Source organism: Anser anser (genome assembly GCF_964211835.1).
Source record: "Anser anser genome assembly, chromosome: 8".
Classification (NCBI taxonomy): Eukaryota; Metazoa; Chordata; class Aves; order Anseriformes; family Anatidae; genus Anser; species Anser anser.
The window spans coordinates 16662797-16690785 of record NC_139728.1 but is presented as its reverse complement, the minus strand read 5'-3'; the positions used below and the strand labels follow the sequence as shown (position 1 = coordinate 16690785).

Sequence of the window (27989 nt, the reverse complement as noted above, 5' to 3'; positions counted from 1 at the left end):
TTAAGGTCAATAGAGAGCAGAGAGAGGTGTCTGGTCTCCTGAACCATCGCAGGCAAACCATGTCCAGTCCACAGTGGGGGCCCAGGCCTGCCAGGGGCAAGGGTATGCCACTCCATGGTTTATGAACATTATAAATTATGGATAATAGTAAAAGAAAATAGTCTCTGCATTTTACGAGCCATTTTTGTACTGTATTTGGCAAACAATATCTTTGTCCAGTATATGTTAAATACTAAGTGCTAAGTTGGGAAAACAATGATATGTTTGTAAATACGACAGACCATTACAATATACTGCTTCTCATTTGAAAAGTCATTTGTGCAAGAAATGATTATTGACCCATGATATGTAAATGATTGAAATGCAGAAATTAATATTTGGGTCAACTCATGTATTTTTCAACCATGAAATGAAAAGCTCAGTATTCACATTCTAATTCATACATGAAAGCATTACAGCACTATTACTGGGCTATTGTATTAATTTATTATTGTCTTAGTTAATGACATACAGAGTTATAACTCCACTTTCAAACTGAGGAAAAGGTGTTGCTACGCCCTAGCAATGTTTCAGCCCAGGAATGTCCCTTTTCCTGGACTTTTCTTGTCCTGGTGATCACAAACCAAATTCACAGCTAATGGAAGCAAATAAGCAGCACTGCTTGCACTAAGGTGTGTTTGGACCTAACACACCTTAAATGTTGTACATCGAGGATCGGCTCCTACATTGCAGCTCCTCTGTTCCCACGGGGCCTGATTCTTACCTCTTTACCTGAGTTTTACACCAGTGCAATGCTACTTATTTACTGAATTAAGCCAGAAGTAAAATCAGCACAGGGTTGTTGCACAGTTGTCTGTTTCTTACTCTCAGGGGTTTTGGTTCTGCTCCCCCTCCTCTTTCACTGAACCACGGGGCAGTCAGCAAGCACGTGGGGCTTCTGACGGTGCTGGTGGGAGACACGTTCAGCCTGATGGAGTCGCAGCAGCCCCAGCCCTTCAGCCCAAGGTGACTTTTGTGACAGGGAGCTGAGAGCCCAGGTTGTAGCCCCAGAGACTCGGGTGCTCTCTTTCTCCCTAGAAGAAGCGTCCCAAGACCTGGAGCAGCAGTTCAGCCTCAGCCCATGCTATGTTCTGTCCCCGAGGCAGCAAGAAGGCGGCCCTGTGACCGCGGTGAGGTTCTGCACCTGCTGCCATGCAGTGCCAAGGTGCTTGGCAGAGGTGGTTGATACGGGACAAGTCGTGCCTGTTAGAACTACAGTATGGTCATCTCTTGGGCTCTTATCCATTACATTTCAATTCCATCAGCCACTGAGCTTAGCTGGATTGACTCTGATTTAAGGTCAAAAATCCAAATAATTCATTACTATCTTATAAACTGTGTGCTCCACATTCATGCCTTTTAATGCAAAAGTAAACAATGCCTCATTTTTTGTGCTATGGGGTATAGTACCACTTGATGGGTCTATCTCCTTAAAGAGATGCATAATTTAATAACAAATAAGTGTATGAGTGAAATCTATGTAGAATGATATTTGTCATAGACAAAATGAATGGAGAAGGGATGGGCAGAATAATTCAGATAATACCCAAAATCAAAGCATCACAACAAAATCAGGATTAACCCACGAAATATGATGTATTTCATGAAATGACTGGTATATTCTAATGACCACAATGACTCAAATGAATTAAGCAGGGCAGTATTGCATTAAGGTTACTACAGAATTCCTACCTGTTACATGCATATTGGGTCACGCCTACAAGAATGGGCCAGATTTTTCTTGGTTAAAATTACATACAACTGTATTTGCATATATCTTACAGATAAAACCTTTTTTTTTTTTTTTTGCATTTTGAGTACAATTGTGTATTTCAGATACAAATTATTTAAGCAGCTTTAAATGGCTCATTTTGATAGTGATAAAGCCAGCTCTACACAGCTTCCTAGCAAGTCCAGGTGTAAGAGCATGTTTGAGTGGTGAAGAACTCATGCGGCTACCCCAGGACTAACTAAAATCATGACGCAGATGAAGCAGAGGTGGTGTTAATCAGTGATGTAGCCACTGCCCCCATGGTGTGAATAAGCAACCGCCCACACCAGCCAGATGTATAGGAGGGGCAACACCCTCTTGATCCTGCCCAATTAATCACTCTCTGTTTTTCTTAGCCTCTGGTGCAAAAGGCAGACCCAGATGACTAATTCTGGCAATAGAGGCCCTGCTTCTCAAGGAGACTTCCCTCTGGTAGAAGCACGATTTGGTTTTAGTTTTCTTATGGCCTATTCTTTTATTTGAGGCTAATGGCTGACATGAATCATAATGTTAGGAGGGGGGAGCACGATTTGTACCAGCAATCCAGAAAAGATGGCGTGTTCACCAGGGGTGGGAACAGAGGGTGCAGGCTTGACCACAAGGGAAGGGCAGCACTGGCAGCGCCTCTCCTCCAAACCCAGTGTCCCCGGGCTGATCTGGAGGGGCATCAGCTAGAGCATGACCAAGGTGGAAGCCGAACAACACGTGCTGCTTTGCAAGGAGCTCGCGTGGGAGTCTCAAACCAACAAGGTGATGATTACTATAGCCCCAGCCAAGCACGGCCTTTGTTTAACTTCACTAGTATGAGTAAGCTAATTGGCGTCACTGGGCCTGTACGTGTGCTTAAAAGTTATGGCTGTGTTAAAGTGCTTTGGTGGGTCAGGGAATAATGGATGTTTAGCACCTTGCAGGATGCAGCCCTAGGAGCAAGCCTTGCCCTGACCTTCTGCGAAGCAGGGGGGTGCTCCCAGGGCCTGGCTGTGCTCAGCCTGCGGCTGCACTGCCCCATGCACGCCACGGCTGCATAATGCTGGGGATTGTCTAAATCATGAAACAACATGTTGTACCAGGGCAGCCAAAAACAACAATAAAATTAGCAGGAGCCAGTCCAGCTGACTCCAGGAGAAGCTGCAGAGTTTCAGAATTAAATTTACCTCTAACCCTGAAAACTAAACTAATTGTAGAATGTAAGGCTCCCCGAACACGTTAGGGAACTTGATGGGAAAACCTCAGAAAAAAAAAACACAAACACTTTAGATAAAGCCCCCATTTTAATTGTATCAATTCTGCCAATTAATGATAATGGAAGAGCAGTCCAATTAGCTAAATAGCTAATAGTTTTATCAAGCAGAGGCTGGCAATTTAAAGCAAACAAATTCTTTCTAATTTTATCCCCTTGCACACCAAGATGTTTAAAGGATAATGGGGGATCCAATAAAGGATATTGCTCAAATAGAGCTACGTTTAAATCGCCTAATGGCTTTAAGAGTTTTACCCCAATTAACAAAAAGAAACATGAACATCCAGTATGTTCTAGCATAATATCTAAAACTTTCATTAGAAAAATAATATATTCTCCATCTAAGGCCAGAATGGAAAACATCACTGACTTTTCCCTTAAAAAAAAAGATTTCTCCCAAAGCTAAGGCTCCCCTGTAACAGCAAAAGTATCAGAGAAAAAGGACTCTCCAGTATAATCTGAAGTATATAAATAATCTTCAAACTATGGTCATTATTTTTAACATAACTGTGGATTTGAATAAAGGAGATTGACCTATCTAACATATTTAAGACCAAATCCTACTGTTACCTAAATCTGAAATAAGTTAAGGCTATTGAAGAGAATCAAAAGCCTTTTCAAAATCAATAGCCAGAACAAATTCCTCATGATCATAATTTTGAGGATAAAAAATCCATTAAAGTTATGTCTTTGATTGCTATTAATGAAGCAATCTGGAATAAGTCCAGAATGATCCATATGGATAATCGAATCTCATATTTTCTCACATTTTAAAGGGCTCTGATTTGGGCCCTGACTTATATGACAATGATGAGCAAAAGTCTCATTTCCTTCTGACACTGAGCTACCCACCCTGGACATTGGATGACATGGTCTCTAAAGGGAGCTAGAGGAGCAATGTATTCAACGCTCAAAGAAGAGCTCAGATAAATCAGCTTCCAGCCTCCCCGACAAATCCCCAATACCTCTTTGCTGCAGGTACTTTGGAGGCTACTGCAGGCTGCAGAAACCACTGAAATGCTGCTGTGGTGCTGTAGAAGGGTGCTGGGGGGGAGACGTCCACAGAGCTACGTCAGCAGTTGGGCCCATGCTGGGGAAGACGTGCCATGGGGAGCTCCTGCTGCCACATGAGTGCAGGTCCCTCTCCTGAGGGTTTGCTTCACTCCAGTGACCTTTCCTCAAACTTAGCTGCTCCAGAGCCTGCAAGGTTGAAGTCATTTGTTTCACTCACAGGGGCTTTTTTTGCAAGTCTGTTAATTATCTGGCACAAATCTGCCCCCTACTCCCCCCAGTCCCTTCGAGATGCTCGGAACCTTCACTGCCCTGCCAGGCTGAAAAATTTGCTGCTCATCCCAGCAACAGATTTTGAAAATTTCAGCCGAAAACCATTAGTGCTAGAACAGAAGACACAGTTTCCATTCCTGACTTTTTTTTTTTTTTTTCCCTGCTTGTAACATCTCTCTAGGGTAGATACCCGTCTCCCTCACCTTCCCCTAAAGTCACAGTGGCCTGTGTTCTGGAAACTGTCACATCCTACGAAATGCTCCTGGCCCTATGCCACAAGACCAGGATTTGGCCCCTAGTCCCTGAGCAACACTGTTTCAGTGAGAATTCAATAAAGCACTTGTATTATATGAACTTGGTAGGAATCGATTTTTATTTGAAACCAAATTTCAGGTTTCAAGCAAGAACAAAAAGTAAGACAGCAGGTCAATACATTTTGTATGGGTATCACATTAGGTCAGAAAGATACTGAACTTTCACCTTTATTATCACCCTAAATTATCTTTGAGTTAAATTTAATTTCACAGGTTTAAGAGACCCTTTTCCTTCACTGACTGCACACAGTGAAAGATTTATATAAATATATGTGTGTACATATATATTCATCCAAAGCAGATGCAAATGGGTGTTTAAAAGGCTCCTCTGTATGTAAGGAACAGTTACTAACAGAACCACCTGCAACTGTAACAGCTGAAAATACTTATGAAGGCTTTCACTCCAACTTCACAACCAACTGATGCTCTCCTGTTTCTCCCACCCCTACAATCCTCTTCTGCATTTAGACACCTCTAAAACCTATGCAACTCCAAGCTGCCATCTGCTATAGGTGCTGCTTCTACTATATTGGCAAGCTCGGTGGATCCATGTCTCAGGGGTGCCTCTTTGTACAAGGGTGCCCTTGGGTGACCAGGGTCAATAAAAACTGCTGCTTTTCCATATGGCTCCGTGCAGTTAGGATAGAAGGTGTCTCATTTCTACCCTTACTAAAAATGATGTAAACAAACAAAAAGACCAAGCATGTTAGGTTGAACAAAGATCCAACTATTCCCGTATTTTGTGTCTGGCAATTACCACCAGTGGATGTTCAGAATAGGAAATATAAGAACAGGCCAACGGCTGCTGTTTCACAGGTGGTATGCACCCTCCCAGCAATCTGTGGCTTAGGCAATCTCTAGTTTAAGCTTGTCTGGACCTGCTGGTAGCTGCTAGGGTTACCAAAATCTTCGAGCTAGACTAGAGGCCAACTGCTGACAATCCTTGAGAATACATGGAGGTTGCTGTTATCTTTTTAGGATACAAATATATCTTTTCCCCGACTTTTTAGAAGTCTGAAATGATACCTGCAACTCATCAGAATGGTTCCCCTTTCTTCTTCATTGTGCACAGCACTGAATGGATTTCCTCAAATCCTTTTAATGTGCTTGAACCTGAGTAGTGAAAGCAGGCACTTTACTCCAAACTTTTTGGAACTTGTGCAGCCACAGTAGTCCTGGAAACACCTGTGAAACATTTAGAGGATTGTTAGGTAAATTGGGAATACTTGAGGAACCTGAACCAGCACTGGCAACAACAATGATCTTTACTGGTGATGAGAAAGATTAACTATTTATTACCAAAATTTGGCCTTGCAGATTGTTGTTTATAGGAGGGAATATGCTATGCCCTGGCATTGGTAGGATGGCTGAGAGACTATGGTGCAGGCTCCAAGATTTTGGGCCCAAAGCTTCCAAGCTCCAACCCAGCCCTGCCAGGTGACAATCTACAGTGACCACAGAACAGCTCCTGTGCAAGCCAGACATCTCATCAAACTTAAGAGGTATCCTTAAAATAAACAAGAGGCAGATTCAGTGGGTGAATTTGATCTGGAAAGTGAAGTGTCTATTATCTGTATAGAAGCAGCGCCTAAGATGGTAGGAGCAGGGAGTGGGGCAGGGCTGTAGGAGCACTTGGAGTGGAGCAATTCAGCCTGCTGAGCCTTCCTGTTACAGCCCTTACACAGAAGAACTCTTCCATCTCCATCTAAAGCTATGAAAAGTGAGAGGTTCTCTCTGCAGTCAGCCAGGGTCAAAGAAGTAATAGGTAAAGTTTTCTGACCAATATTATTAAGAGCCTCTACTAACACTAATGGGCACCACAGCAAATCACATTCACAGTTTAAGTCACTTTAAGTACCTCTGTCACTAGTAAGCTTGGGGACGCAGACTGAAAATTATAAATGCAGTTACGTATTTCACTAGCCTTTTTGAAACTAAGGGAAATTTACCAGCAAAGGAGAACAAACTCTGCACCTCATCACAGTGATGTAATGCCAGGAAAGCTGACAGAGTAGTACGAACTCATGTAAGGAAAGAATGTGCTCCGAGCTCCCAGAACGCACACTAGGCCGCGCTGAACAGATACAGCCATCTCACCCTGTCGAGCGAGCGAGAGAGAGACTTTTATGATGGTCTACCCACTAAAAAGAAACCTAGCTTATTTTTATGAATAAATGTGTTACCTAAAGAATAGTTGCACACACTCTTGTTTGCATAGGATTTGGTATACATTTGTGGTCTTCAACAGACAATTCCAAACCCCGAGTATTTCATGTAATTAATGTCAATGTGCTTGGCTTACTTGTTATAAAAGAAAAGCATTTCTAATTAGCCTTTTTGATGTGTAAAACTTCAGTGTTTTTCCCTAGTGTTTTCCAAATCAGGGTCCTTTTTTTTTTTCCCCACTCCTGCACAGAGAGACAATGTGAGGCTTATGCACTGCTTCAGTCTTGTTCTGAAAACAGTTTAAGTTGCATGTAAGTGATAACTAGGCCCTAGGCTGGCCCTCAACATGGCGTGAGGTTCACCTACTATGAGCAATGCCAGGAATTCACATAGTATAAACTGGCCTTGTGACAAGTCAAACATTTCAATTTCCTGTTAAATTCAACCATCACTCTGCATATTTGCATTTATTATAGTGACACACACAATGTACTTTTCATCCAAAGCAAACCCTACTTGCCTTCATGGAACCTCTGGAGAGCTTTTGGGAAGAACAAAACCTTCACCGCAATGACATTCAGAGGATTATCACAATAGGCTAGGGACACAAGTAAATCTCAAGCAGTAAAAGAGAGTACAACTATGGTGAGCTGCTCAGATGTAGCAATAAAGAAGGTCAAGGTGTGCACTTTTTTTTTTTTTTTAACAGTCAACCCTGCAGAAAGGCCAGACAGATTAAGAAGTTTTTGCCAAGCCAAAGTATTGGTCCTATCAGCACCAAGTAACAGGAGGGTGAAAAGTTGAGCATACAGACTCCCACCTCTTATCACTTACATCTCTTTTTCTTGGGAGAAGCTCAGCAATGTATATACATTTAAGTAAAACCACAGTACAAGACTGACCAGATGCCAATTGGAATCAATGGGTATATTTTCCCTTTACTTTGGGTCTTGCATTAAGCTCTAAATGAGATCAGAGCTAGACCTGATCTGTGGACGAATACAGGAAAAGAAAATGTGCTTCTCTATTAAATTGGACAAGCAAAGTGCTTTATTGAGTGCTGAAATAAGATGTGAGATTCCATGACAAGTTGAGGTTGTTTTTCTTTCCCATTTTGCTCTCATTTAACACAAAGAAGCTCATTTTCTATATCATGGGGCCCTTGATCCTGAACAATAAATACAGTGTCTTCCCTAGAAGCATGAAGGCCCTGCTTTACAGCCTTGGCAAGAGAGTGTACATTGGCCTTGTTGGTTGATTAGTGAATTCAAACACGAATAGTGAATTCCTAAAACTTTGGCCAAATCAACATCTTAAGCAATTTTTAGCTTCTCCAATGAGCCAATACTGTTGTAGGAACCTGGAAGCAGCAGTCAGGTCTTTGATGATTTATTTAGTAGGAGTCATCTAGTAGCTAATTGTCTGCAATTTTTAACCTCATTCATGTACAGCGCTGATTCTTCTGCAGTTTTCTCCTTAAGCTTTCTTACAACTGTATGTAACATTTCCAGACAGCAGTTCAACTTTATCACAAATATTTTTATGAACTTGCCAAACCACATCGAAGATCTTCAGACTCAAAAGTACAAGATAAAATCATCCTTACAGGGCACCTCACCCTTCTCCACCCAGACACATGAAAAAAAAAAAAAAAAAAAACAGCTTAAGGCTCCAACATTTTACGTTTATAATGAATAAGAGCTTAGTGGTTTTTTTTTCTTTCTTTTTTTTTTTTTTCCCTGTTGGGATTTTCACCTTTCCATTCTTTTCCTGGATTTTCCACCTTTCCATTCTTTCCCTGGATTTTTCACCTTGGATCTATATCAAAAGAGAGAAAATACTGGTGAGCTACGTAAAAGAACACTCCACCTTTTCTGTCTGTATTTTTTGGCTCCAGTGAAATGCATGCCTGTCAATGACTGCAGATCTACCATAGGAAGAATGAGTGATGACTGGTGGGGGGTGTCCATGAGTGCAGAAGACTTCCGTACCATATTGGCAATAAGTCTTAGCACAGATCATAGTCAACTAAAACGCTCAGGACATTTGATGACTGTAACCTAGATCTTCCTGGGTAACCTAGATCTTCCTGGGTAAGATCAAAGGAAAATCTGATTTAATGTATGGTTCTGTTTCCACCATGGTTTAAGGACAGTTCTGATGCCTGTTAAGTCATAGAAATATAAAAATTCTACTCAGATTTCTGGTTAACCTCATGCGATTCTTCATGAGATAGTTCTTTCTGTCCATTTTCTGCAGTTACTCTGGTGCATGATTCAGCAGTTGTCACATGTCTGTTTTGGGGTGGCTTCCTGCCACAAGTGGATGAAAGACTCTTCATGCCTAGTTTCTGTCTCCTATTTACATGTTTATGAAGAAGTCTGGGTCCCTTGGGAGATGGAAGATACTCTATTTTGGCAATAATATCACCATCATCTACTATGATCCATGCCTGTGGGAAGATATTTTTAAAAAGAATAACTTCTATTTTCTTAATGTAGCCATTGTTTAAATGTAAAATACAATTACAGTACCCACCCAGGGTGTATGTTGTTGTGTAATTTTACAATACTACGTCTAGATGAGTGTTGGCATTCTACCTACGTACTTACCACACCCAGGAATGTTGGTATTACACAATTACACACATCCTGTTGACTAATTACATAATAATTAGTATTTTTAATATTCAAAGATGCATTCAAATTGGTTATGCAAGATTTTATGTCACTGCAAATTAAAACCAAAACATAACAAATACATGTAGTGAACAATGCTGTTCAGATAGCTTACTGAGCATGGACTTATCTTCCAGCAGACGGCACATAATAATTCATACTTCATACATTTTAAACACGTTTGGCAGGCCCTCCCTCCCCCACTGTTACTTTGGGTAACACACCTGCTTTATAAAACTGCTAAAGTTATTTTGCATTCAACACAGTAGAATTTCTGTAGCCTGCCTACTTCTGAGTTATGATCACTTATCATGACCAGAGATAATTTTTGGCTGAAAAAGTACTGTGACATGCCTGGGAAAGGCAGATTGTTCTTTACAATGGCAATTCTGAAAGGAATTTGGAAAATGCAATTACCTGCAAAAAAATATCCCAAATACTATTGTTTCAAGAAAGCACTACTGACGAACCTGAGCCATTTGGATGTGGAACAGATTTTCTACAAGCCTGGGTGGAGTGTCTTGATCTGAGCTCTTGGTTGCAAAGTCTGGCTCACCATTTGGATTTGGGGGCTTGAAGATCACAGACTCTTTTTTTTTTTTTTCCAACCATGTCTTAAAATATGTACTTAAAACATTGTTTATGCAATGTAAAATTCTAAACTTGGTGTTTCTTAACCCAGTCAAAATTCACAGAAGGCAGAGGCCCAGTCCTGCTCTTGCCCAGGGCATTTTTTTATTAGGTGCTATGCACCAAGTGGATTGTATATGATGTTTCCATGGTGTTTCTGGCCTGCCCCTGTTAGTTTCCGTGGAGTCCCCAGTTGAGCACATAGAGCTTTATGACAGAAAGGATGGGAAATATGGACTGTGTTCCTGTCTTCCAACTATCTGTTTCCTGGGCAGAAGCAAAGAGTAACAAGTGCTTTGCAAATAACTTTTTTTTTTTCCTGCCACTCTTCATGAATTTGAATTTCAACTTTTTAATTACTGTGGCTGCAAGTGATATTTCAAGGCCTTGGGGACAAATCAATGCCCAGGGGGTCATTATTGGACTGTTTGTCTTTTCATGCAGCAAGAGGTTATAAGTGCAAGACCAGCTTCTTTATTGAAGAACAACTTCTTTCTGCCCTGGTAGGTTAAAAATTGGCATTTCAGTCTAAACATTTGCCCCTGCTAGGTGGCTGGTTACTTTTTAGCCAACCAGCACCTGTATGAAAGCAAATTGGATCTGTTTGGAAGGAGCAGGATGTGGGACTACTGAGGTAAACAATACCGCTCAGCTCAGGGATACATGCAAAGCAGCCTCAGAGCTGCCACTTCCCCAAAGCCTCAGCAACCCCACTTATCTACCCCGAGTATCAACAAAAAGGTCACTGGACTTCTGTGCACTGGACAACACAAACGAAGTCAGCTTTTTGAATTTGCAATTGGGTCTTCTGTTACTTCAAGAGGCTCTTTTATGTCCTCTGCTTTCTTACCTGCTGTGCTTCATCCATGACTCTGGCAGACAAGAAGTTTTTGAGGGGCTGGGGAACCATCCTCAGCTGTATACCTTGATCACCACTGGTAAGTGTGCAGCAACTTCATTTCACATTGAGAACCAGTGTTTCTTCATAGAGCAAATGCTGAGATACCATTCTTATATCACATAGTCCCAGTTGCCATCATTGGTCAAATTCCTCTTGACCTTCTTTCCTAAAGAAAAAAGCCACAATGAACTTACACGCTTTTCTATCCGCCCCCCAGCCACAATGAATTTCTGTGCTTTGCTACCGCCCCCCTCCCTGCTGAGAAATGCTGGGGCACATTTGCATATATTATGAACAGTATTTCATTACTGAAAATAATCCAAAACAAAAAATTGCACCTGGCCTGACAACACAAGGCCAACTTGCTTCCTGATGTGATTTTAAATGGCTGAGATATTAAAACACTGAAAAACGGGGTTTATAATGGAAATACTGACAGACTATTAACTATAGCGACGCTGCTCTAATAAATGGAATAGCCTGTCGTAATCTCTAGTTCATAAATATGCAAATACAAGGCAGAGGATTTGCTCCAAAGGATGTCTCTATAATTTTAACTGACCTTTACTGATACTAAATGAGCCTGTTGCTTCTGTTTTTGAGCATTAAATAGTACAGGAAATCCAGTCTCTCTACATTCAGCACCGTTCAGCTCCCATCAGCACCAATGGCAAAATCCTCAATGCCTTCAGCAGTAAAAAATCTGGCCCCAGAACACATAGAAAGTAAGATGCCTGGATGTACTCAATTTTAATTCTGTTCTCATCTGTGTTAATTATTATTATATTAATTCTTCTCTTTGGGAGAAATTAAGCACACATTTGCCCCATGTGTCAAAGAGCTTGACCTGCCAAAATGCACTCACCCGCTCAGTGATAAACAGGCCATCGACACAATGAAATAAATGTTGAATTTTATCCAGTTTCCTGTTCTGGACCAAATGGAGGTAAATCCACTGACTTAATATTTAATAACCTAAATGTAATTTCTTTTTTGTGCCTCACATTGCACAGTAAAGAATTGGATGGCTAGCAGTTTTGCAGATTCTCAACCCCTAATTATTTTAAGCTATTCATCCTGGTATCTGTCCATTGATGCTCAGCCAAATTGCCAGCAGGGGAGAGATCTGTCCAATCCAGGAGCTAAATGAGTCACTGAGAGTCAATCTGTTTTTTTCCCTTGCTGCTGGGATTTCCTTGGGTCCTGGCCTCTCTCTGCTCCAATCACACACACAGAGCTCCAGGCGTGGGTCCTCTTTGGCTTCAGCTGCCTCCTGTCTCCCTGTGTCTGCTCTGCTCATCACAGCTGTTGATGGGTTCTCGCCGGCTGGCCACAGAAGACCAATACTTCCATCACACTGCTCCTACAGTTCTTGCTCTGAAGGAAAATGAAGACATCTTGGCCTTGTTGAATTTGCTGCTGAAGTAATACATCAGGTATCTAGATGGAAAGCAAACCACATGAATAAAATGTGTCATCTGGGTTAGATACTAATTTATTTGCCTTAAGTTCTGGGAACAATATTTGCACTTTTTCCAGAGAACTCAGTTAAGTTCCATAGAAACTGAATACTAATATAATTTCTGCAGCATTGAAAACAAATATGAAACAGAAAAAAATAGACTCATCAGAAATATTAGCTGCTCAGTATTAAAATATCTGACAATGCTGCAAATACAATTTATAAACAGGAACATTTAGAGCCTAACTATTCACTGAAAAGCAAATTCCTTGCCTGTTCCCTTTTAGGGTCAGGATTCAATTACACAAAAATATGCGGCAGACTTAAGGACTGCATGTAAGATTAAGATAACTGGTATTTCATGGTAAATGATTAAATTAGCTGACACAGTTTTATCCTGAACTTTGCCATTAAAACTGACATTTTTGTGCCATGCACATTGTAGGCTGCTGGTAATCTAAACTGCCTTTCTTCTTTCAAAGACTTTAAATAGCTAAAGAACTCTTGTTCTTTACTCTATTTGCAAATGTGTGGAAAATATATCTACATCATAACAAGATGAACTAAACACAAGACTTTTTTTTTTTTTTTCCCTCCTCATCTATCATACAAATACCTTAAGAAAACAGCAAGGAAATTCCAAATGCCCAGAATCAGCTCTGCAATACACACTTTAATCAAGTCATTTATGTGACTCTACAGAGATGAGAACATGCTGTCCTCCTCACGGTGAGTAAAAATAGAGAAATGACAGAAGCCTCTTACTAAAAGTTTAATTATTCCTAGTATACAATTCTAAACCACTCTGTGTTATTTCTTTTTTCAGGCTTGCTTTTTTATGCAAGGAGAGTTACAAGAATAATTTTGATAGAAAACACAGTTTACGACTGGTTGGATGAAGTGTTGCCAGAGATGGTGGCTGTAGTCACTGCTGTTCAGTTGAGCTAGCTAGGAAGGAGCAACTCTACTCCTCTGTGAAGATACATGGCCTCCAAAGCAAAGCACAGTCACGAGGCATTGTACACAGCAAAGGCAATGCCAGTCTGATCAGAGATTTCAGCTACGACGGAAGTGTATCTTCTGAGCGTTGCACTGAGCAGCCAAGAGAGCTGAGTGGTAAGAAAATCCATAGAAACACTGTGGAAATGAAGAATGGAGGCAGGACACGCAGACAAGTGCTTCCCCCTACAAGAGGCCAAGGGTGAGCATAAGGCATGAATAGTGGCCGAAGGAAGCCTCATAGGCAATGGGATAAAATTATTCTAGACTTCTGTTTGACTTATCCTGGGGTCAGAAAAAGGGATTTGTCCTTTTATTTATATTTTTTTTTGTAGATACAGAACTTCATAAAAGCAGTATGTGCCTCTGACCAGCAACTTCTCATCATAAGAAGAATAACCTCAAATTTTTGGCTAGAAAGAATATTCAAAAGAATTAGCTCTAGCAATGCAAAAGCATGGAAACTGCAATACTGCTCCAGAAACAGTGGTCCAGCAGGTCTAGCTTTTCATAGTCAAGAGGCTAACACACTTTTGGAAATGATGAAATAGCAATGACAATTATTAGTGTGAAACAATCTACATAAACGGGACACAATTCACCACTCACAGGCTTTGAAAGTGGAAGCTTTATGAAGTCTTCCATGCATCACATTATACCTCTTTCTATGCACTGTTACAAAGATAAAAACACCGATTATACAAATTGGAGGGATAAAGACATATCGCTGTATTTCAGCTTTTTGTAACAAAGGTCTTTGCTGAAACAGGTAGTAAAAGCATGACAGACACCAAAAAAAAAAAAAAAGGGTGTTTTTTATTCCAGAGAATTTGGTCCTTTATTCTTCAAGCAGACTTATCAGAGGCGTGTGCGTAACAGGAATGTTATGGCAAAGTTGCTGGATTCCTTGTTAGCCATAAACAGTTGAGCAAGACTTTGGACTCCTTTTCACATCTTCGATCTTCTATGAGTTTTAAGGAGAAGAAACACAGCTTTTTACACAGCACCTTCCCCTGGAGTTAGAAGCTGCAGTTATACAACACCCACACAATGACACCACTATCACAGTCACACCACTGTCATCAAAGGATGACTTTCAGTGAAAAGAAATAGCCAAGAAGACAGTTTCATTGTTTGAAAACTCATGCAAATGCTGAACAATGAAACTCAATCTGATTATCAAAGAATCAAACCTGTACAAACATCTCACAAATTGTGGTATTCAATTCAAACTTCTTAGCTCCCCTACATAATTTCTTGGCTTTTATATATTGTGCAAGGGACATAGCTACTTTTACTTCTCTTTGTATGTTTTAAACTTTGAAAACCTTTCACGGCAGAGGTTACATGAATCATCTAGCTTTTCCTATTCCAAAATGTTTCACTGATCATTCATTATTAACTGAGTAAAATGAAGATAGCTATGATAAATTTTGATCTATCTCAAAGTATTAGAAAGGATATGAAAACATCTTGTTCATAGTACTAACTTTTAGATGACATATGAGGGTACAGCCTCACTTTTTTCACTGTCACATACCGTAAGGCTCTTAATAACCCAATCACTTATTACATTTTTTTCCTCATTCCTAGGCACTGATAGTTTCAACCTGGTCTGCCATTTAGCAGAAATTCCTTCAAACAGTATAACAGTGAAGGGACTGGATGTTGATGGACAGGAAGCCTGTCAACATCAGAGATTAGGATCCTAACTCATGTCTAGATTTTTTCTAAGTAATGTATGGTTCTGCATAAACGTATGTTCTGCTCTTGATGTGAATGCTCTGGAAAGTCAGTAAGAAGCCTGTGGCCCCATGTAGATCTTAGAGTGAGGCCTTTTGAGCAACACAATAATTTGCATTCTGTTACTAAATATACTGCAATGTAACTGTGCACAAAACTTTGGAATACCGTGAGAAAATAGTCCTTTTCAAGCAGCTCACCACAGAAATGGGACACAACCTGGAGAAGAACGATGGTAATCCAAAAAAAAAGAAGGAACTATCTCCTTTCAGTGAGTTGAGATCCCAGATACATTTTGCTCTTTGTCATTCCGCTATACAGACGGAAGGGCCAAAGTTAGTGGGATACTCCAGATATACTCCACAATTAAATATATTATTTATTTATTTTTACTGGTTTACTCGTTTACCTCTTAGAATATTTTCAGTTTCATTGCTGCCCTCTTCAGCTTGGGTTTTCCAGGGTGGGAGAGGGTCAGGTTTATGGGTAAGGGAAGCAGACGGGGACAGAAGTTGTGCAAAGCTGGTCATGGACTTAATAAGGGCTTGATTCTGTACCAATGAAATCAACAGGAGTTTGGCTCATGTTTGCAGTGGGAGGTGGATCAACGCTTCATGCCAGCTGTTCCCTGCTGGGTAGGGATAATCCCTTTGAAACAAAATATTTAACTTGTTCTCACTCTGTTGATGTAAGAAGGCTTCCCATGATAATGCTTTCATGAGAATTAAAAGGTGTGTCTCATTTTTAATTCCAAATACCCTGTTCCTCTAGTATGTATTTGCCAGTCCAATAAAACGATCAACCTGCTATTAGCCATGTGGGTTTACAAAAAATGGTACAGCAATCTGAGTTACAGGGTGGATCATCTGCGTGTTCTGCTGGCCATGACAGTACTTCTTGCAATTTCCTCAGCTGGAAGGTGCAGCAAGGAGACATGTTAGTTCAAACACTACACCTGAGGTGGGATCCCATGGACAGATGTAGAGTAGCCACAGCCACCGTAAGCAAATAAGAAGGTGACAGAAAAAATAAACTAACTGTCACAAAGAACAGAATTTGGGAACAACATCGGAGAGACAGGAGCTGAGGGAGGACAGTAGTAACAATAAAATCAGATATGTGTGCCCTGAAATCTGGATCCAAGTACAGCATTTAGTCTCAGTTACTGTTTCTGTGTTTTGTTTCTATGTCATACTGGGAAAATGAGGTTCTGAAGCTAGAGGAAGCTGCCCAGGTTGCTCTACAGATCAGCAGCATACTCTGGCTATTTCTAGCTCCTGCGTTTATTAGCCAGTGTGGAAGTGGGGGATATTTATCCCAGCGTTGGTTTGGTTCACTCCCTGTCACCCCTCTGGCTGAGATCCATTTGGCTAGCAGACCTGGAACATAAAGTCTGCTAAGTTTTATAAAGCAATTATTTAATTTGAAAAGTCTCTTTGATTGCATTCTAATGAGATTTCCATAAAATGCAGTCCTCCACCTCCTCCTGGGAACTTCTATTTAATCCATAAACCATGACACTTTTTGAAAAGCTCTAGAAGACTTCAAGAGAGGGATCTTTCAGAGACTGAGTTGTTAGGTCTGCTCACTGGAAACTGAGCTTTCCATAGACTTGCATCCTACAGAAGCAGGAAATGTATGGTACTGTTTGAGCTTAAGAGACTGTGACGTTTTTATAGAATGTACGGAGGAACGGAGATACAATGACAAAGCCAGGAGCTGCATCTGGCTGGCTGCTCCGAGGAGCATTCCCCTTATAGATTTTTACGGCTCTCCCAACCTTAATATTAAACACTTGACCTTTTTGTCAAATACTATTTTAGATTATTAGGTTGGTTGATTAGTTACTAAATACACCATCTATAGTAAATAGAAAACTGTGTAGTCTGGTGCTTCAGTCTCAGACCTTTCAGGTATTGCTCCCTTGGCATTTAACGGTAGAACAGTGAGTCCCCTTACGTTAACCTAAGCCACTTGGTAAGCAAGGAGCACATGGCATTTTCACACAGGGGGTAGTGATTTCTGAGGTGGCACTGCTAGAACGGGGATGTCCTCTTTCCCTTACAGCTCCCCCACCCCAACCTGATAGCTTTAATGAAAGTGCTGTAAACATTGTGAAGTCAAGCATAAATAGGAGCCACCTCATGCCAAACAATGCAACTTAGACCGCTGACTACAAATAAGTACGTTTTCCTTTTTAAATTCTGTAAGCCAGCGCTTTGCAATTGACTCTGCCCTGTGCCTCTCTCCCAGGTGAGCTCTTTTGTTCATCCTCCCCCGTACAATCAGTATGTCCCCACATTGGAAGCAGAATTAAATGCATTTGCTTTTTCACCCCTCTCTACCAGCACCTTTGTACCCCAGTTTGGGAAAGCCTGCTGTAAACTTAACCCCCCCCCTCATAAATCCACTTCAAATATTTGGATTTAAAAGCCTGTGGCTACAGACAGCATGATGGGAGCCCTGAACTACTGGACATTTAAGATAGCTTCAGAAAGACCAAAAAAAAAAAATAGAACCTTTTCCCTGGACCTTAAAATGGTTTTAACAGGAACAGGACAAAATACTAGTGCAGAGATATTTATTAACTTTAGAGGACAAGCTGCAAGAAGAAGAAAAAAGAGCCTTACTAGTAAACACTGTGGAGCATACTTAGATACTTAGAAGAGCACCCCATGGAGTCCATGTAACATTGTATACTACACAAACTCAGGCGGGACACAGCAGAGAGACTAAAGATTTGGACAATTGATTCCTCACTTCCAGCAAATGACAGAACTGCTTTGTTTTTCAGCAAGCTAAGTCTGGTTCTGATCTCAGTACTGAAATGTAAGACTGGAACAGCTCCACTCTTTTTAGGAGAATCACCTTTACACCATGGTGACAGTTGGTTTATTAGATTTAATAAAAGCAGGTGCTCTAAATCCTAGCATAGATTTCCTCTTTTTTATTTTTTTTTTTATTACAAGACAGTACCTTTTAGCCAAGCAAAACCTGAGGACTCACCTGCTTATGTGAGTAGAGGATGGACAGACTAGGGTGCAGGACTCGGCCTCCAATGTGCAGAGGTGTGATTATATTTTCTGTGATTGTGCACTAAAGTGACGGAGGCAGCCTACACACAAACGAGATAACACTACTTTTCTTCCTGCAGAAAGCTTAGTTTCCTGGTAATTAAAATGGGTGTGTCTGAGAATGACAAAAATTAACAAAAACAAACAAAAACACTTAGAAATCTGGCACTTCTAAAATCATACAACTGAATGGTTCGCAAGCAGTGAATCTTAGCTAGAACACCACCACGCTCCTATAACTGTTGTACACTTTTGCTTTTAAATAATAATAATAAAATATTACTGAGGATGGAAATAACCCACTGCAGTTAAAGCATGGTTGTTTAACAAACTATTGTTTCCTAAATAAACTGCTGAAAACCTGTTGTTGTCCAGCATTTGCTAAACTGAGCTCCTCCTGACTGCCCTCTTTCCAGCTGCCTTCTGTATTGCTTACTTTACCTCTTGGCACAGGACAGGGCAGTGACTTGTGTCAAGGTGAGGCTTAGGGCAGCTCTTAGTCATCGCTTCCAGAGCTGGTGAGAGCTGGATTCCTCCGCAGTCCCAAACAAGAGCACCCTGCAATGGCGGAGCTGCAGCAGGGAAGAATTTGCTCCCCAGGCATCATGCAAGTATTGCCAAGCCCCAGAAGTCACAGAACAAGAAAGCTTGGTGCAGACACAGCGATCCCACCTGCTAGGTGTTCCAGTACAGAAGTGCTGAGAGACCTGGATTTTCATTTCTTGAGTACAAGATATGGCTCCACAGAACAGGGCACCACTGAAGAAGCTTTCCTGACCTATTCATGATCACCAGCACATTCCTGTTTATCTCAGCGCTCTGCTCCCAGTTGCTGCACCCAGCTAATTTAACTCATCTGCTTCAGCTAACTTATTATTCCAAAGAAGTTCAAATCTGCTGTAGCTGGAGATCTGAACTTCTGAATTATATAGGCAAAATGGTGATTTATTCAAATGCCCTTTCTTATCTGTATTTTGATGTAAGTGTAGGCAGTCATTGGCCATGTTCAGCTCCTATATATGTAGGTGCAGAAACAAGCACGGAGCAGGAAAAGTAGATAACAATTTAAAAAAAAAAAATTGATTCCACAACTTAGATCTTTTATAGTTCTTTTTACTACTGCCACTCCAATGCTTTTGCCTTAGTTTGACTTTAAGCTATTGACACTAAGGAGATCAAAAAAGGTGGGTGGGTGGTGGTTTGTTTTTGTTTTTTTTTTGAACAGAGCAGGTTCACTTACACCATTTAAGCTCAAAAGTACAGTCCATTGTTTTTGCTACATTACCAAATCTTTGCTAAAGAAAAAGAATTCTTATTCTATGTAATTGCAGTATTGCCTTGACCCTTGAAACCCATGGAGCTCTTCCAGGACTACATAAGTACAGAGCAAAGCAAGAATGTAAAAACTGTTATGATGTTGGTGCTTAAACAGAGATATCTTTGTTGAAGGCCGCTATAATGCTTTGGACTGAAGACAGAAAAAAAGCAGTACATGGAAAAAACACTTTCAAACGCGTGATGAAATTTGCCATCTTACCCACTTATGTACTAGCTCAGTAACTTTGTTAAACTGTATGACTTACCAGACGATTTCTTGAGTAGCATTTGACTTGCGTAAGTCCCATTAGCTGTATCCGTAAAGAGACACTTCTAAAACTGTGTTACATTGATCAGTTTTTCCCAAATGGGTGGAAGTTGAATAATGGAGGTTAAACACAAAGTCCATAGCAGGAAGTCTGCAGCACAGCTGCGAAGAGTATGCCAAGGGTCCTGGCACCTAGATGTAGCAGGCCAGAGCATGACAGCTCCCCCAGCTGAAAACCATCTAATTAGTTACATGGCAATCACAAAGTAGGACATAAAGTTCTTTTAAAGAGTCAGTGGACATCAGCCAAGTATCTGTAGGAAATCATATGATTCCTTCTCGGAATTGGAATTAAAAAACAATTGGATTTTACTGAATCAGTCTGTGGCCTCAAGTACTCCAAAACATACCATCTCTACTCCTCCTGTCTGAAGGACTGTGTTTCTCAGTGTACCCAGCAGCATCTGTTGACTCCCACAGGTAGCCTCAATGCAAGATCTCCCTGTCTCGAGAGTGAGGGAACTACTCCACATTTATAACCGACTCTTGGCGGAAATCAAAATTTAGATTATGTCTCTAGAAGACTGATTGCCATTTACACCATTTCAGCTTTTGTTCTCATACTGCTGGGTTTTCAAGCTCGATTTATCATTTGTGATCTACCTTACAACCTCCCATCGTCAATCACACTTGTGAATGTGTTTGTCTTCTTCAATATTTCCCAAGGAGTTTAAATGTTTTAGTTGGTACGGAACAAACACACAAGGATATCTGATATAAACCCTCATGGCCTTTTGCCAAAACACATGTTTTAGCTGGGGTCTTGTTTTGCTATGGCTAACCATTTTTTCCATTACATCTAGCAGAAAGGATAACACAGGCTACATTTGCTGAGAAGCAGTTTTCTTATAAATCAGGCCAAATGCAGTGGCTTGGCTTCCTCAGCTAGGATCCTGAGGTCTGCACTGCAACCAGACATGTCCCAGGCACCATCTGCCCACCTGTGCAAATGTCAGCACAGTCACTCCACTGTAGCCAGGACGTCTTGAGAAAACAGTTAGTCATGCTGAAAAAGTCTAATCTCCTTGGTCACAAACTTCTAATGATAATTAAAACAGGTCCATAGCTCAAAAAAAAAATGAGAACATACACACAAAACTGACACTTGGGAAGTGTAAGGTGTTATTAATATAGTTGTTGGCATTAACAATGTGTTACATTCTGAAAAGCAAAGCATAGCAAATGTGTCTTTTTAAACATAAAAGCAAAAACTTTGCATTTATCCACTGATGTTTCTAAGCTATTTATTCTCAGTCCAGCTCCTGTCAGCTTATCACAAGCTGCATGTTTCATTGCAATCTACTGCACAGCATCACTCCAGCTCAGCTGGTATTTGTGTTATGTGAAAACAAGACATATTTCACTAATTTGCCTCACTCCTACCCCACAACTCTTCCTGTATGTAGAGCCCCCTTTCTCTCTGTAACACTGATGGGACCGTAGTGGTGAGTAAACTTCAACACCTCGCTCATGCAGCTCCTCTGCTTAGCTGCCTGTCAGCCCCCACGCTGTTCACTGGTTTGGTTTATGTCTTGTCCACTAACTGTCACAGCATGGAAGGGAGAAAGGTCAGACGGCCTTACTAATAGTGCTCTGTTTTGAAGTCTTCCAGTAGTGAATATGGGGCCTCCAGGACATCCTCCTGATGGTTATGTTGAAATGGCTGAGGCAGGTAAGCTAACCAGATTCTGGAGTAATTAATTTACTTCCATTATTACAGCTCAGGCACGTGACAGGCATATACAGTAATTTCAGTGTGGTTTTCTTGTCACTGATGGCTGAAAAGAACGTGAAACCTAAACAATGCAATGATATGCTTTTTATATAAGAAGCAAAGTCTTTTCAAGACTAGATACCATATCAATGGTTATTAGCAAATCTTTATACCAAACAAAAACGCATACAACGATACACTCCAAACAAATGGCTGGGCATTTAAGCTAAATCTTGTTTGGCACAGCGCAGGTTGGAGCTCCAGATGGATGTAAGCCTGGGGGGAAAGACATGTCTGCCTACAGAGTAATTGATAATAGCGAACTGAGATTTTATATCTTCTTCCCCTATTCTGCATCTTTATCAACAGATTCTACCCTCCCCTCTTCACACAAGGGTCACACCATTTCACCCATGACTTTCACTGGTTGATTCCACCAACTAAGGGATTACCTAGTTGTCCCCCCAGTCCATTAGGGCAGGTCTCATCGCTAGGCCTCTGCAGATGATCAGCTCTGCAGAACGTTCTCGCTCTACAGCTCTCAGAACTAAAATTCCTAAACTATATAAATATAAATATAGTTTAGGAGTTACAGCATATATAAATTTATTCCTCCAGTTATTAGTCAGATTCAATCTGATTAGAGACAGTAGGAATTTTTACAGCATGGTTACATGACTTCATACAGACCCACATACGTACACATACATTCCTTAGTAAAGAAATTATTTCTGCATAATATTGCTGTTTTTTTCCTATGTTTTAGCACTGCATCCAAGTCAGACTGAAGTCCAGACATTAAGTCTGCTTCCTGTTTGCTGCTACACATTGCTGCTATGGCAAAATGGCTGACAGGAGAGAAGAGATTCTTTAAAGCGTTCTGACAATCTATGTCAAGAAGATCCCAAAGGCACAGATAATACTTTTTTTCTCCCAGGCCTTGCAGCTTAAAGTACCAAAGGGTTCATTGCTGTTACCCTTCTTATTCAAAACCCATATGAAACCACTAGAGAATATTGTGAAATGGCATAGGCTACAATGTCATCAATATCCTGATGACACCAAGCTCTATGCCTCCTTTTCATTGAAGCCATATGTTACAGCTTCCTTGTGTCTGGCAGAGATAAGACATGGATGAAAGCCAGTTGGCTGGGCTTTTTCTAGATAAGATGAAGGTAGTGTATAGGTTTGGCAAGGGAAAAGTGTTTTAAGTTGACAAAAATCTGCTTTCAAAGTTGAGGGAGATCCCCATCGTCAAAATGCACAGTGGATTTACTGCCTCCCAGCTCCTCTTGGAGTCCCAGCTACAAAACTGGCCCAAATCCCTTTGTGTCTTGCTTGACTTTACTCACGAGGTGCTCACTGGGCAGTGAGCAGTCTGTGTATTCAGAAAGTTGTCAGGCTTACAAGGTCATTGAAGGCCCTGCTATGTCTTTGTCATTATTTTCATATGTTGTCTGGCTTATTCAAAGACTCTACCCATTCCTGACCTACCACAGCATGCCACCCAATTCCCACAGAATACCAATTTCCTAATGATTAACTGACATCTTTCTTAACGCAGCTGAAGCCTATTGGTACTTACTTTCCCTCAGGAATGTAAGAAAGGATTATTATTTTTTTTTTTCATGTAGTTGAAGACCTGTCTTTTCTTCTGTAAGACTCCTCTTGTTGAGGTTAGACAACCCCAGATCATTCAATCTTTCCTCACAAATTAATTTTTTTAGACCTCTGATTATTCTTTTTGCTCTCTTCTCCAGCTGGACCGTATTTCTTGAAATGCAGGTCCCCAAAGGAGGTCACAGTAAATCAAGTGACCTTAAGTTTCTGTTAGATATAGGTAGGCACCATCACGGTCTCTGCTCCAGGCCCTTCTGGTACATTTACTGGGTGGAGGATCTTTGCTCATTGTCTCTTCTGCAATATGATAGTATGCAGCTTGGCTGCACTCAACCTCCAAACACAATTACACTCACATAGCACAAAGTCACATACCAATGCAAGCCCAGTAAATTCTATATTCATTTTCCAAATTCACAGCAACATCTTGGTAACATCAGGTTCCTCTAAGATGTCCATGATTTTTTTCCCTGCAACTCAGAGCTCTCCTGAGCTAACCGTTGAGCCTCCATCCCATCATGTCAGCTCTCTTTGCCCTTAGTTAGTCCCACCATTAAGCAGAACCTTCCTGCTATAAAGCATTCTGTCCCGATACTCTCCGTGTTCAAAGCTGCTGATTCTTCCAAAAGCTCAAGTTATTATTACTCCTTTTAAAACCTTTTCTTAGTCCTTGCAGAATCTCTCTCTTTTTCTTTTTTTTTTTTTCTTCCTAGAAATGGAGAAGCAGGGGGAATTAATTTTCTCAGTCCATTTGAATAGATCATCATCAACCCACCATTGTCCCTCAGCTGGCTGGCATGGGACACAGCCCTGTCAGTTCTGCAATGCAGCCACTCCATGAGACCAGCTATAAACTGAGCATAGACGGGTATCCACCAGCCACCACAAGCATGTCCTTAGCCATGTTGGCCTGGTGAGAGAAATGGATCGATCCCTGTCAGAAGCAGACTTCATCATTTGCATATGTCTCTTGTCTTTTTTTCCCACAGTGCTACCCCGTCACTACAGGACTATTCTGGAAGCACAGAGGGAGCCTTCTGAGAAGCTTTGACTAATACAGGATAAGGCTGCTTACTTTATTGCAGGGCAGAGAAGAATAAATTAAAAAGGACAAATTACATGTGTTCTCCACACTTTGCATGAGCTGCCAAAAGCATGCTGGCCTGACTACATTGATGCCTGGCTTTCTTCAAGAGAAGTGAATCAGGGACATATTCTCTAATTTGGGCAAAGAAGCCCTGTAAGCAGAGCACTGCACCTCTTGGTAGGACTCACCCCCATGTCCAGTAAAAACAGAGGACTGGGAGAATCAGAAACTCTTTGGCAAAGAAGTAAAAGGAGAATAAATGAAGCTAATTTTATACAAGAAAAGGGAGGATGACCAAACCAGAGCAGTGCCGGTCACTTCTTAATTACTCTATCTGCCAAAGAGACAGGCAATATTTATGCAAATTACACAGTCTCCATGTAGCACAAAGAAGTTACTGTTCTTCCTCCCTCCCCCTAAATTAAATTTATGATTCTGCAATTTATTAAATTTTTCTCTCACATGTGGAAATAAATAATAATAAAAAAAATCTTCAAGACACCCCCAGAGGAGCACAAGAGGCAGCCAGCTGATGCAAGCAGCACGCCAAGGCTTCATGCAGGAGCTGGAAGTTTAAAAAGGGGAAGCAGATACTTCAGAAAAAAAATCCTGATAGTGCTGGTGTTCAGGTTAGGCCGTCCAGGGAGAGAACTAATGTGGTCTCAAGTCATTACTGGGGATGTTTCGTGACTATAGTGCCATTCATGAAGCAGTTGCCTAGATGTGTAGTGTGAACAGCTAAGATCTCATGGCTTTCTGATTAGATTTAAGGGGAATGCTGTGGGGCCCTCATGTTTCATGCCTTGGGATTACAAACTGTGCAGTGACCATCTTAGTATTTAACATATAAATGCCTTTAGAATAAACAACAACCCTGAAGAACTGCAGGCTTTATTATCTGCACATTGGATTCTCTTTCAGTGTTTTAGGAAAAAAGCATGTAAATATGCAGACCCTGAGGTTTCCACAGAAACCTCTGGTTAAAAAAGAAATGACAACAGACTCACACTCAAGGGGAAAGGGCAGTATGGCTAAGTGCAAAGAACAGCTGGGGTATATGTAACGTTACAGTTATTTTTCTGTGCTTCCTCTATGATGAACCAAAGACCTTGTTTTGCTGGATGCTGAATGCCCTGAAGTCCCATTACACGTCTCAGGAAAGGACCTTAATGGTTTTATTGGGACCCATATCTGCACATATAACATGGCCTTTGAAGATGAAAGGATTTTTTTTTTCTCTGCTTCCATTTGTTGCCTCTTGGTTGACATGTTCCTATATGGACACTCAATCCCCAGATATCTGTTGCCTAATCAGGGACATCAATAACATCCTCAATGGGAAAACTCTGGAACATCTATGAAAGTCAGAAGTGTGAGGAATAGATCTCAGATGATGCAGATGCGGTCATTGCTGTATGATCAAGATAAGCAACATTGCAAGTTCATTTTTGTATGCTAAATAAAATAAAAATGTCAATATTTACACATAACCTTCAAGGCTCTTACATTTGCAGCTCTTTAGTATTCAGTGCAGACCACATTTTCCTTAGTCCGTTACCAACAGCTTGGAAATTTAGTTAGAGGATGCAACCCAAATGTTCCTCCAAATGTTGTTTCCAAATGGTCATCTTGAAATATGCTGTTTAAAAGGATGAAACCTTTATGTGAAGATATAAGAGCGCATGCACAGAGCAATATAAACTGCAGGGAAATCATTTGAAGATTAAAACCACTAATGATAAAGATATTACTGTTAGGCATAGTTTAATTTGTTGGTAACTAAATCACCAGAGGCTTTTTACAAGCTGTTTGGAACCTAACTATTGTGTAGTGCACATTCAACCTCTAAGTGTACAGTGACACAAACAAATAAAAGCGATCATAACAGTTGAAATGTAGTTAGAGACACAATTGAGAACATCTGTATTGTAAGCAGAAATAAATTAGAAATACTGAAGTGTTTTGTAGCTGTGAAACTGAGGGATAAAAAAATAACCTACAGCACCTGGATTAAGCAGTTATAAATAATGTATAAAGGAAAAATCTCATTACCCCCTGTGTAAACTCCCCCCCAATGAAATATATTTTATGAATGTTGCATCACAGTAATAAATGCAGCATTTGTTTTCTCCATAAACTTTCCATTTCATGACTATAAGATAGTTTGGATTTGGAAATAATGGCCAGTGAATGTACTGTTTGCAGGATTAGTTTCCCTCAACAAGCAGCTTTGAACTGACCTTCAGTTTTTTGGGCTAAAGAGCAGAGACTTACACAGGCTTAGCAGAACTCATCTTTGTGCCTACAAAGCTGTTGCATTGCTGTACTCGACTTGCAACAGAACAATACTGTATAAACAAATCCGATAGCACCACTAGAGAGTATTCAGACTCTGAGGCTTGAATGTAGTAATTGCCTGATATCATAGAAGATTTTACGAGATTATGCTAGATAAAGACTATATATGAATGTGGAAAGTTTTCCCTTTGTAAAAAGCCAAGTCTTCCAGCATGATGCTGTGCACTGCAGGATACACAGTTTCGACTAACATTAAAAAGAGCAAGTGCTGTAGAAAAAAACTAGAATGCTTCCTTTCAAGTTTCCAGTTTCTCTTTACAAATATTCATGGTTCTGTGTAAAGATGCCAGGAGAGATTCCTCTCTTGTGTTAGTCTTACACTAAGATAGCTTTGCTGAAGTACTCAACAGATTAGTTCTAGATTTAGGCAGTGTATTACCTCAAATTGCACCATTGGCTTTTCTATAGAGGATACCTTGATTTCCTACATATGAAAAGGGGTCAGCTTCCCGATGATCCAGGGCAGCAATCGCTGATCCCCCTGGGAGATTCTCTGAATGATCTGTACACCTGATATGCAATCACCAAGTGACACTATGGTGGAAAGGGGGTGAGGATGGGTATCGGAGGCAACAAAGGAAGTCAGCATCTAGAGTCAAATTGAAACCTAACAGATTATAAATTAAAAGGATAAGAACTTCCCACTGGCTGAGAAAGATAAAATGTCACAAACATAAAAACATTATAGAGTTAGGTTTGAGTCTGGAGTGCTTTCCCTTTTATGATTTATGATTGAGCTCAACCAGCATGGGAAACACAAAGCAAAGTTCCTCTTGAACTAGCTTAAAAATGCCACAGCTAAAGAAAAAAATATAGTAACATCAATTTAAAAAAATAACAAAACAAAAAAACCTTCTACTAAAATGTAAAGGTCAGGAAGGATTTGGGTGTTTTTAAATGCTGTCTTGAAGAAATTTCATAAAGGTTAAGATGTCATGTAGTTTCAGAGTTATGGGCACTGGAGGGGGGTCCTTGAGTGCCAGCTATTCCTCGGGCCACTCGGTGACTGTGAGCCGCGGTGACAGTGGACAGCGGGAGGCTGGTGGATCAGAAGTTATCACTGTGCCACTGGGGAAAACCCGTGTCTTGCTCCCCAGAGAACGAAGAGCTGTGTGAATATTTCAGCATCTGAGATTCAGGCAGTGTATAAAATACAAAAACATGCCTTAAATAACATTACACGGGTCTAATTTCAATTGCCCAGAGCATGCATATTTTCAGCGTTCAGCCTCTTCGACTCAGTCGCTTGCCCAGGAGGAGCAGG

At 40.7% G+C, this 27989-nt stretch overlaps 1 protein-coding gene and 1 long non-coding RNA gene across 7 annotated transcripts in view; one reads left to right on the top strand and one right to left on the bottom strand.

Moving 5' to 3' along the window:
- LOC310903636 (uncharacterized protein) overlaps positions 1 to 27989 on the bottom strand; it is a 503466-nt gene that overhangs the window by 22795 nt on the left and 452682 nt on the right. For all 5 annotated transcript variants that reach the window (XR_014587628.1, XR_014587629.1, XR_014587630.1 and 2 more), the window contains 5 exons: positions 11889 to 12463; positions 10973 to 11189; positions 8570 to 8632; positions 5675 to 5833; positions 4016 to 4250 (listed from right to left, as the gene is read on the bottom strand). The gene's annotated coding sequence lies outside the window, so the exon portion shown is untranslated. The remainder of the gene's footprint in view (positions 1 to 4015; positions 4251 to 5674; positions 5834 to 8569; positions 8633 to 10972; positions 11190 to 11888; positions 12464 to 27989) is intronic.
- LOC310903642 lies at positions 10736 to 16039 on the top strand. 2 transcript variants are annotated; one of them, XR_014587637.1, is made up of 4 exons: positions 10736 to 11060; positions 12259 to 12459; positions 13108 to 13214; positions 13312 to 16039. It is a non-coding gene; the product is annotated as an uncharacterized lncRNA (long non-coding RNA). The 2 variants fall into 2 exon arrangements; XR_014587638.1 differs by lacking the exon at positions 10736 to 11060 and having other exon boundaries at positions 13312 to 13686; positions 13820 to 16039.